This window comes from Pteropus alecto, unplaced genomic scaffold (assembly GCF_000325575.1).
Source record: "Pteropus alecto unplaced genomic scaffold, ASM32557v1 scaffold3, whole genome shotgun sequence".
Taxonomy (NCBI): Eukaryota; Metazoa; Chordata; class Mammalia; order Chiroptera; family Pteropodidae; genus Pteropus; species Pteropus alecto.
Genome location: NW_006442484.1, coordinates 44,226,595 through 44,234,499, shown reverse-complemented (window position 1 = coordinate 44,234,499; position 7,905 = coordinate 44,226,595). Strand labels below are relative to the sequence as shown.

The window sequence follows — 7,905 nt, the reverse complement described above, 5'->3', positions numbered from 1 at the left end:
CACTGGAATAGAAGACAGGGAAGACATGGGTAGATGTGTAGGTTGTTTTCATGGTGAAGTTTGAGTCAAAACCATCAGCAGAGAGGTGTGGAGAGAATAGGTTTGAAGGGAAAGTAGAAGCTTTCACACAGCCCTCTTTGACTTGCCCTTCGTTTTTTGTTTTTTAGCCAGTGTTCCATGGCTAGCACAGAATCCTGGAAGCTCTATACGTTAACCCTTTAGTGACTGGATTGTGGGAGGTGGAGGAGCCCTCAAGTTTCGAGTCAACCATCAGCGGCTTCCGAAGGATTCCAGCATTTCATCCACACAGACAGGGCGCTGCCCAGCGAGTGTCATCTGGGGGAATGAGCCTCATGCGCCTGCTCTTTTCCTTGTTACAGGGACTGGGAGACACCAGCGTTTACGGTCACCTCTCATAAGCTCTGCCTTTTATTTTTCTATGATTGTGGTAAGATTTCTCAATTCTTGCTCTCAGGAGGCCTACCAAGTCTGAGCGGTTTCTGTTTAGAGCAACTACCCCACGAAAATGTTTAAGTCTCAGTAGAGAATAGCAGGCATGGCTACTGCTATCGATGCTATAAATGGGGGGAGGGGATAGGGGGCAGGGTGTCATGTTCTGTTCACAGCCTTTCATTTCAATCCTTTGAAATCCCACGAAAGTGTAGACAAGAGAGCAAGCACATCTTGAACTTTCGAGGCTCTTGCCTGAGTGGATTTACTAACCCTGTTTACTGCTCCCTCTCTGCCCGCTCTGAGGACACTTGTCGTTCAGCACTCTTTTTGCTTTGAACAAAGCCTCCTAGTTTGCTGCTCTTCTGATCACAGCATGAGAGCAAGCTTATTTGCTTTGGTCAAATTTTGTGTGTAAATGATTTCAGCCATTGGCTTATTGTATTTGTGTCATTTTGGAGTGAATTCCAGGGACCTCGAGACACCATTCCTTTTTTACTTGAAAATAAATTTAGATTTGGCCAAGTTTTATTTCCTGAGAAGGAGCCTGTCTTGTGGTTTAACTCCTACAAAGCCACATACAATATCTGGTTTGAGGTCTTTATCCGATTTAAACGATATAACAAATGAAAGACCTATTTCCTTTTTTATGCATCCTTTGAGTAGCAATGGCCAGCTCAGGCATTGGGACCAAGGTCCTCCCTTTCGCTTGCTGATGCCTCCAAATATCACAAACACTGATTGTTTACCCATAACTTTCTCATATACCCAGCTCACCCCCTTTTCCTTGCTAACCAAATCTCAATTTTGTCCATAGAGAGTGAGAGTGCCCAGCTCCAGGAAATGAAGCATCATTGGTTTAAACTCATCACGTAATCTCTCGTCTGCCAGGGGTAGGGATAGCAAGGTGACCCAGCTCTGACCTGTGAAATATGAAGAGGTCTCGGGAAGGGGCTTGGCAGAGCTTTGGGGGGATAATTCTTCCCTGGTTAAAAAGAGAGAGACAAGAAGAGATGGCCACTGTCATTCTCCTCCTGCCATGAAGATGAGGGAGATTCCAGGCTCTATGGACATCATTCCTTTTTTTATTTGAGAATAGATTTAATAACTGTGTTAATGGAGTTATGGAAAAGGAAAGCCAAGAGACAGGCAAAGAAGCATCCCTAACTGTTGTTAGCCAATGCTGGAACAGCCTCCCTCCAGACTCTTGTTTTGTGCAAGAATTAAATGCCCTCATTGTTGAAGCCACTTTTAGTTAAGTATTCTATTACTTGCAGCCAAAAGCCTCCAGACATATGTGAGTTCACAGAACTTACTATTCACAAGAGCATTTATAACTAACATTTTTTGTCCCGACTCTGCATAAACGATTCCCCGTCTTCTGCTTGGCTGTGAAGCAACAGTTCCTTAACAGCTCGTTAAAGTTAAAGATCCAAAAGTATTATAAAACCAGAGTGTTTTAATTCTTCTGATTTTCTAGCACACTTTGGCTAAATTGAATAATACGTATAAAATGATTTTTCAATAATTCTTCTATAAAAAAGAGAATGTCAGTATTCCCAAACAGCCATTTTAGAGTTTTCTTCTTTAAAATGTTTTTCAACTTCTCTGGCTTAGAATTTGAGTTCTTAATTCAGTCAGCCTTGGGGAATTATTGGAGACCAACCATAAACAGCCTCTCCTGTTGACTAAGGCAGTCACTACATTTGTTGTTTTATTGCTCACCTGCATTAGTAAAACTTATTTGTCCATAATTTCAGCATGTTTTCCATTTTTATTATGAGAAGCTTAAATTTGTTCTGGATCTAATATTTATCTCAGTTTTTCTCCTTTCCAACCCATTCATATCTTCACACCTCGTGTCCCTAAAAATGCAGGAATATGGCCAAGCCTCATTTTGGGGACTGCTGGGTCAAACTGGCCAAAGACAACACTATCAGTTATGGAATTAACTACTAAATGTATATCTTCAGTTTACCAGGTTTTCTGTTTTCCATATCTTTGCCCAAGAGTACAATTAAACTGTTTGTGTTAAAACCAGCTCCAGGAAATTCCTGACATTTTGTAATAAGCAAAAACATTCATAAACTAACATTTGCTCAGTGCCTAAAATAAATCATGCAACTAGCCTAAATGGAATAAGCACAACTTCTTCTCATTCTGAGTTTTAGTTTTTAAGTTGGCTAAGGCAGATTTAGTTATTGACAGTATATACAAGCCGATTTGCTAACTACATGAATTGGTGTGGAGGTGGGGGATGGGATGTGTATTTCTGGGTCCTGGGTGAGCAGGAAAGATTCAGTGACCAAGTTAGGACATGAGTACTTCTAGTAAATTAAGTCGATGCAGAATTTGTAGGCCAATGAGCATTTCCACAAGTGGTTTATTGAACCTATTTTCAAATTCCATGTAGAGCACTGATTGCATCAAGCAAGATGAATAATTTATCTCCTGCATCACTGAAGCAAAAACCATTAGTGTAAAACTTGTTTATTAAATTCAGCAAGCACGTATGAGCCAGGCCTGCATCAGCAAGTCCTCGAAGAAGCCTAGGATAAGGAAGAGGGGGTTCCAAGTTGTCTCATTTAGACCCACAGGATTTTAATTTATGGAGGTGACTGAGTGACAGCACAAAGAGCCCAATGCCTTTGAAGGAAGATTGTTACTACCTACATTTCCCAAGAGAAGGGAGCATGCCACACCGCACAGGGCCACATGGGGAAGCATCAGTTTTTGGTCAGCAGGCAGAGGCAGTGAGGGGAAAGCAAGGCTCAGAACCGTTACTGTTTCCCACAGGAGACACGAGGCGAGGCAGGGGGAACAGCCTAGGACTGGCTAGTTTGAATGATGTCAGCAGGCTCTGGACTAGAGAGGTGGCCTTTAGCTGTGTACTACCTGGTCCTAGGTGAGTTAAGCAGGGACGTATTGGCTTGGTGTGTGAGAATTAGATAAAGGAGGTGATTGGGAATATGGACTGGTAATTGGTTGTAGGGTTTGTAATATGATATTCATGTACCCACAAAAGCTGGCTCACAGGGGAGATGTAAATAACTTTGGTTCTTAGTTTGGCCCGATGACTAATGGATGCCAAATAGACGTATAGAATCTAAGAAAACACAGAACAAAAATCCACGTGATCAGAGTGTCTCAGTGCAAATCAGTCCTCATATAAAAACACTTAGAAACTATACTACATATCAATGAGCACATGGGAAGCTAACCACATAGTTTTTTGAGGTTTTAATTATAAAAGTAAAAATTCGACCTTGCGGAAAGAGAGGTCTGGCCTTCACCCTCAGCTTCTGGGATTAATCTATGTCATACCTGATATAGTTATCTTTGTTTAGGGCAGGGGTCTCCAACCCCTGGGCCATGGACCAGTGCCGGTCTGTCACCTGTTAGGAACTGGGCCACACAGCAGGTGGTGCATGGTGGGCGAGCCAGAGAAGCTTCAACTATATTTTCAGCTGCTCCCCAGCACTAGCATCACCGCCTCAGCTCCTCCTCAGATCCTCAGGCATTAGATTCCCATAGGAGCACTGGTCCCTGGTGCCAAAAAGGTTGGGGACCTCTGGTTTAGGGCACAGAATGGCCACACTGGATCTTAGGGTGGCAGTGGCCTCTTCATAAAGACCAGGTATAATTTAAGGTAGGGCATTGGGTCATGTAGTATCTGGCATCCTGCAGGCTTCAAGAAGATGGGCAATCAATGAATCATTCCTACATCATGAAACCCTATTAAAAACATCAGACAGTGATGCTCACATGAGCTTCCCCAGTTGGCAGTACTCCATGTGCATTGTCACACATAGATGCCAGGGGTACGATGCATCTGAACTCCACAGGAGAGGACACTGGAAGCCTCACATCTGAAACCCTCCCAGACTCTGCCCATGCATCTCTTCCTTTGGTTGACTTTAATCTGTATCATTTCTCTGTAATAAACTGCGACCATGAATATAAAAACTATCTGTCAATTCTATGAGCCCTTCTAGTGAATTTATCAAACCTGGGGGTGGTTTTGGGAATCTCCCCAAACATACAATTTGGGTCAGAAGTAAAGCTAGTCTTGGGAACTGTGACCTGAACTTTTGCAGTTTGTCTGCTTCGAGCAAAAAGTATATACACATGCACTGTAGATAGATGATAGGTACATGATGATAGATAGATGATAAATAGATAGAATGATAGATGATTGATAGATGATAGGTAGATGATAGATAGATAGATAGATAGATAGATAGATAGATAGATAGATAGATAGATGATAGATGATAAATAGATGATAGATAGATAGATGATAGAGATAAAATTTTAAAGTAAAGAAAGTATTCAGTAAAAAAATGGAAAGCTCTTCTCCGTTCTCTGGCTTTACCAGTCCCAGTTCTCCAGAGGATCCCACTGTTAACTATTTCTTTCTGGTTTATCTTTCTAGACATTTTCTGCACAAATTTAAACATATATACACTATTATTTTTCATCATAAACGAGACTGCTCTGTAGCCTGCTCTGAAACTTCCTTTCATCCTTTCTATTCCATGAGAGGTCTTGGACCTACCCCTGTGCTTTTGGATAGCTGGATGGTGTTTGGATGGCTGTACCATCATAAGAAGAGATTCAAGTCTCAGGTCTTGTCAGATCACATGACTTCACATACGTAGAGCTCTTAGTTGACACAAAATCAGCAACCACTCCATGTGTTTGTTACCATTTATTTGTTTGTTTATTTAGCCAGCCCTCTACTATGTGCATGGCTATTTCTAATTTTCCCATTACTTCTAACAGAGCTGCAATGGATATTCATTCACATTTAGAATAAACTCCCCGGGAAGGGAATCGCTGTGTCAAAGGGTCTGTACATTTAACATTTTGCTAGATGTCAAATTGCTCTCTAGAATTGTATCAGTTTACATTCCTACCCCTTGCCTGTGAGATGCTTGACTCTCCTTACTCTCGATTACTGAGCATTATCAAACTTTTTAGTCTTTAGCAGTCTAATAAGGTTTTAAAAATTGTACCTCTCTGTAGTTTAGTTTGCATTTGTTTAATTATTATGAGGTTGAATATCTTTTTTATATATTCATTTACTTTATAGTACTTTTTCTTCTAGCTGCTTAATTGATGAGCTTTAATTTTCTATTCCATTTAAGCAAACTTCTTATGTCATTTGAAACTGATGCCTTGAATGAGAATTGGGCAAAATGAAAGATACCAGGATGCTTTCCCAGCGAGCATTCCACACCATCATGACTCCCACTACGATTTTAAACTTCCTAAAAAAGCAAAGCAAAATGAAAAACAATAGGCTGGAAAGAGGTACTAATTTTCTCTCATTGATTGAAGGGCTTTTGTTTGTTTGTTTATTCCTCTCAACTAAATAGAAATCATTCCCTTCATTTCAGCTTATATCCATTTCTCCAGCGTGGAAACCAACCCACCAAGAACTGAATTTCTTGATTCTTTAACTTAAACCAACCCAATAAATAAATGTTCTGGTATTCCTCACCCAACATAAGTGGTGGTAGATAGCAAACTGTAACAACTTTGATGTGCATTGGTAAGTTTTTTGCACTTTTTATAAGGCTGGATTACTTTACTAAAAGCAGGTTGACTTCTATATTGTTCTAAAGATACATTCCTGATTTTCAAGTGAATCTAACATTTTACAAAGAACATTTGGGTAATCTCAGGAATTTTATTTCTCCAGAAAAGGAGAGATTCTAAAACGTGGTCCTGCCTTTCTTCAGATCTTTTCTTTCAAAATTGACCTCTCGAAAGCTTCCCAAATGGGGCTTCTTGTTTTTCAACCTCTTCCTTCCTTCTTCCGCATTTCTCGGAACTTATAACAATCAGTATCTAATTAAACATATACTAGCTTGTTTCACCTATTTATATATAGCTATATCCATCTTTGCTCTCCTGCTAAGTTGTAAAACTCCTATAGATTAGGTACTCTGTTAGTTATAAATTTCTACATAACAAATCATCCCCAAATTTAGCAGCTTAATAACAATAAACATTTATTATCTAGCAATTTCTACAGGTCGGAAATTTGGGAGTATCTTAGCTGGGCTGTAGTCATCTAAATAAAATCTTGAGTAGAGCTGGAAGATCTGCTTCTCAGATGATGCACTCTCATGGCTGACAAATTGATACTCCACACTTTCTCACCAAGTATACTTCTCCATAGACCTACTCAAGAATCTTCATGACATGGCAACTGGCTTCCTCCAGAGTGAGTGATCCAAGAAAGGGCCAGGTGAAAGCCACAGTGTCTTTTATGACCTAGCCTTGGAAGTCAGACACTTGTTCCCAAATTTCCTGTTGGTCGCATAGACTCGCCCTCTACAAGGCAAGAATCATGTGTAGCCACCCTGGAGGTTCACTATCATGGGGACCCTGTCTTTTACTCATTCTTTATGTTAGGCCTCATAGATCATAGATCTTGGCATAGGTATAATCACTTAAAAGAATCCAACTATGCAGAAATACTATAATGAATCAGGAAACTGGTTATTTTAACTATAACTGGTGGTACATGTATAAATGGACAAGTCTTAGGTCAGTTTACATAGGAAATATCTCCAAGGCAGAGATGTACATGCAAGAAGTTTATTTTGGAGAGCTTCGTAGATTGCCACCCCTCCGTGGAGAATAAAGGCAGAAGGCTTGGGGTCAGGGAGTCGTAGAAGTATGACAAAAGACCTCATCTTCCAGGGGATGGAGCCAGAATGGCCCTGCACAGTGTTTACACCATGGAAATTGGCAAACACTACAAATCAGGGTTTTTAATCCCTGATTTGATCTTTGAGTCTGTTATTGATCATTTACCAGCACACAAGTGCCCTACTGAATTACTTTCTCTGAGCTCCAGATGTAATATTTTAGCATATTAAAATTTCTGAGAAGTCCTGCAATAAGGAAGTGCATTTAACTTTACAAAATTAGCATTTCCCGAACATATGGCATGAGTATAAATCTTAGTCCACAGACTCAAGGATACAAGAAGCTGTTTAATTTCCGGTTCTGAGTCCCTTTCTTTCAGATTAATGGGGGAAGGGAAAACAAAACATAACCTGCCTCCTTCCTGGACTCTCTCACCACCCGCCACCCTGAATCATGCCCCAGTTTCAGGTGGCAGGCGGAGTGTGCTTCTGATTCTGGTTCTTACTCATTGGTCTACCCAAACACTGCTCAGATGCTCCAAATCCCTGCCTACACGGCCCTGCCAGGTCTACAGTCTGGGCTAGCCCTTCTGTAACACACTGGGTTGAAGGAATCCTTGTCCTTTAGGCGGGTTGCTCCCTCTCTCCAGCTCCTCTGTCTGCACCATTTCCTGTGGCCTCTCAGGCCTTTTGCACCTGCTCTGCCTGCTCCTGAAAACTTCTGAGTCGAAACCCTCTGTCTAGGCGGCCTTGCAGACCATCTCCTTTGCCTCTTCCCCGAGCTCTGCTG

General features: G+C 41.1%; 1 long non-coding RNA gene across 1 annotated transcript in view; it reads left to right on the top strand.

Annotated features, from left to right (window-relative positions):
- LOC112470364 overlaps positions 1–7,905 on the top strand; it is a 14,545-nt gene that overhangs the window by 5,654 nt on the left and 986 nt on the right. Inside the window, exons 2-4 of the long non-coding RNA XR_003042962.1 lie at positions 168–448; positions 5,601–5,766; positions 5,853–6,007. This is a non-coding gene — a long non-coding RNA (uncharacterized LOC112470364). The remainder of the gene's footprint in view (positions 1–167; positions 449–5,600; positions 5,767–5,852; positions 6,008–7,905) is intronic.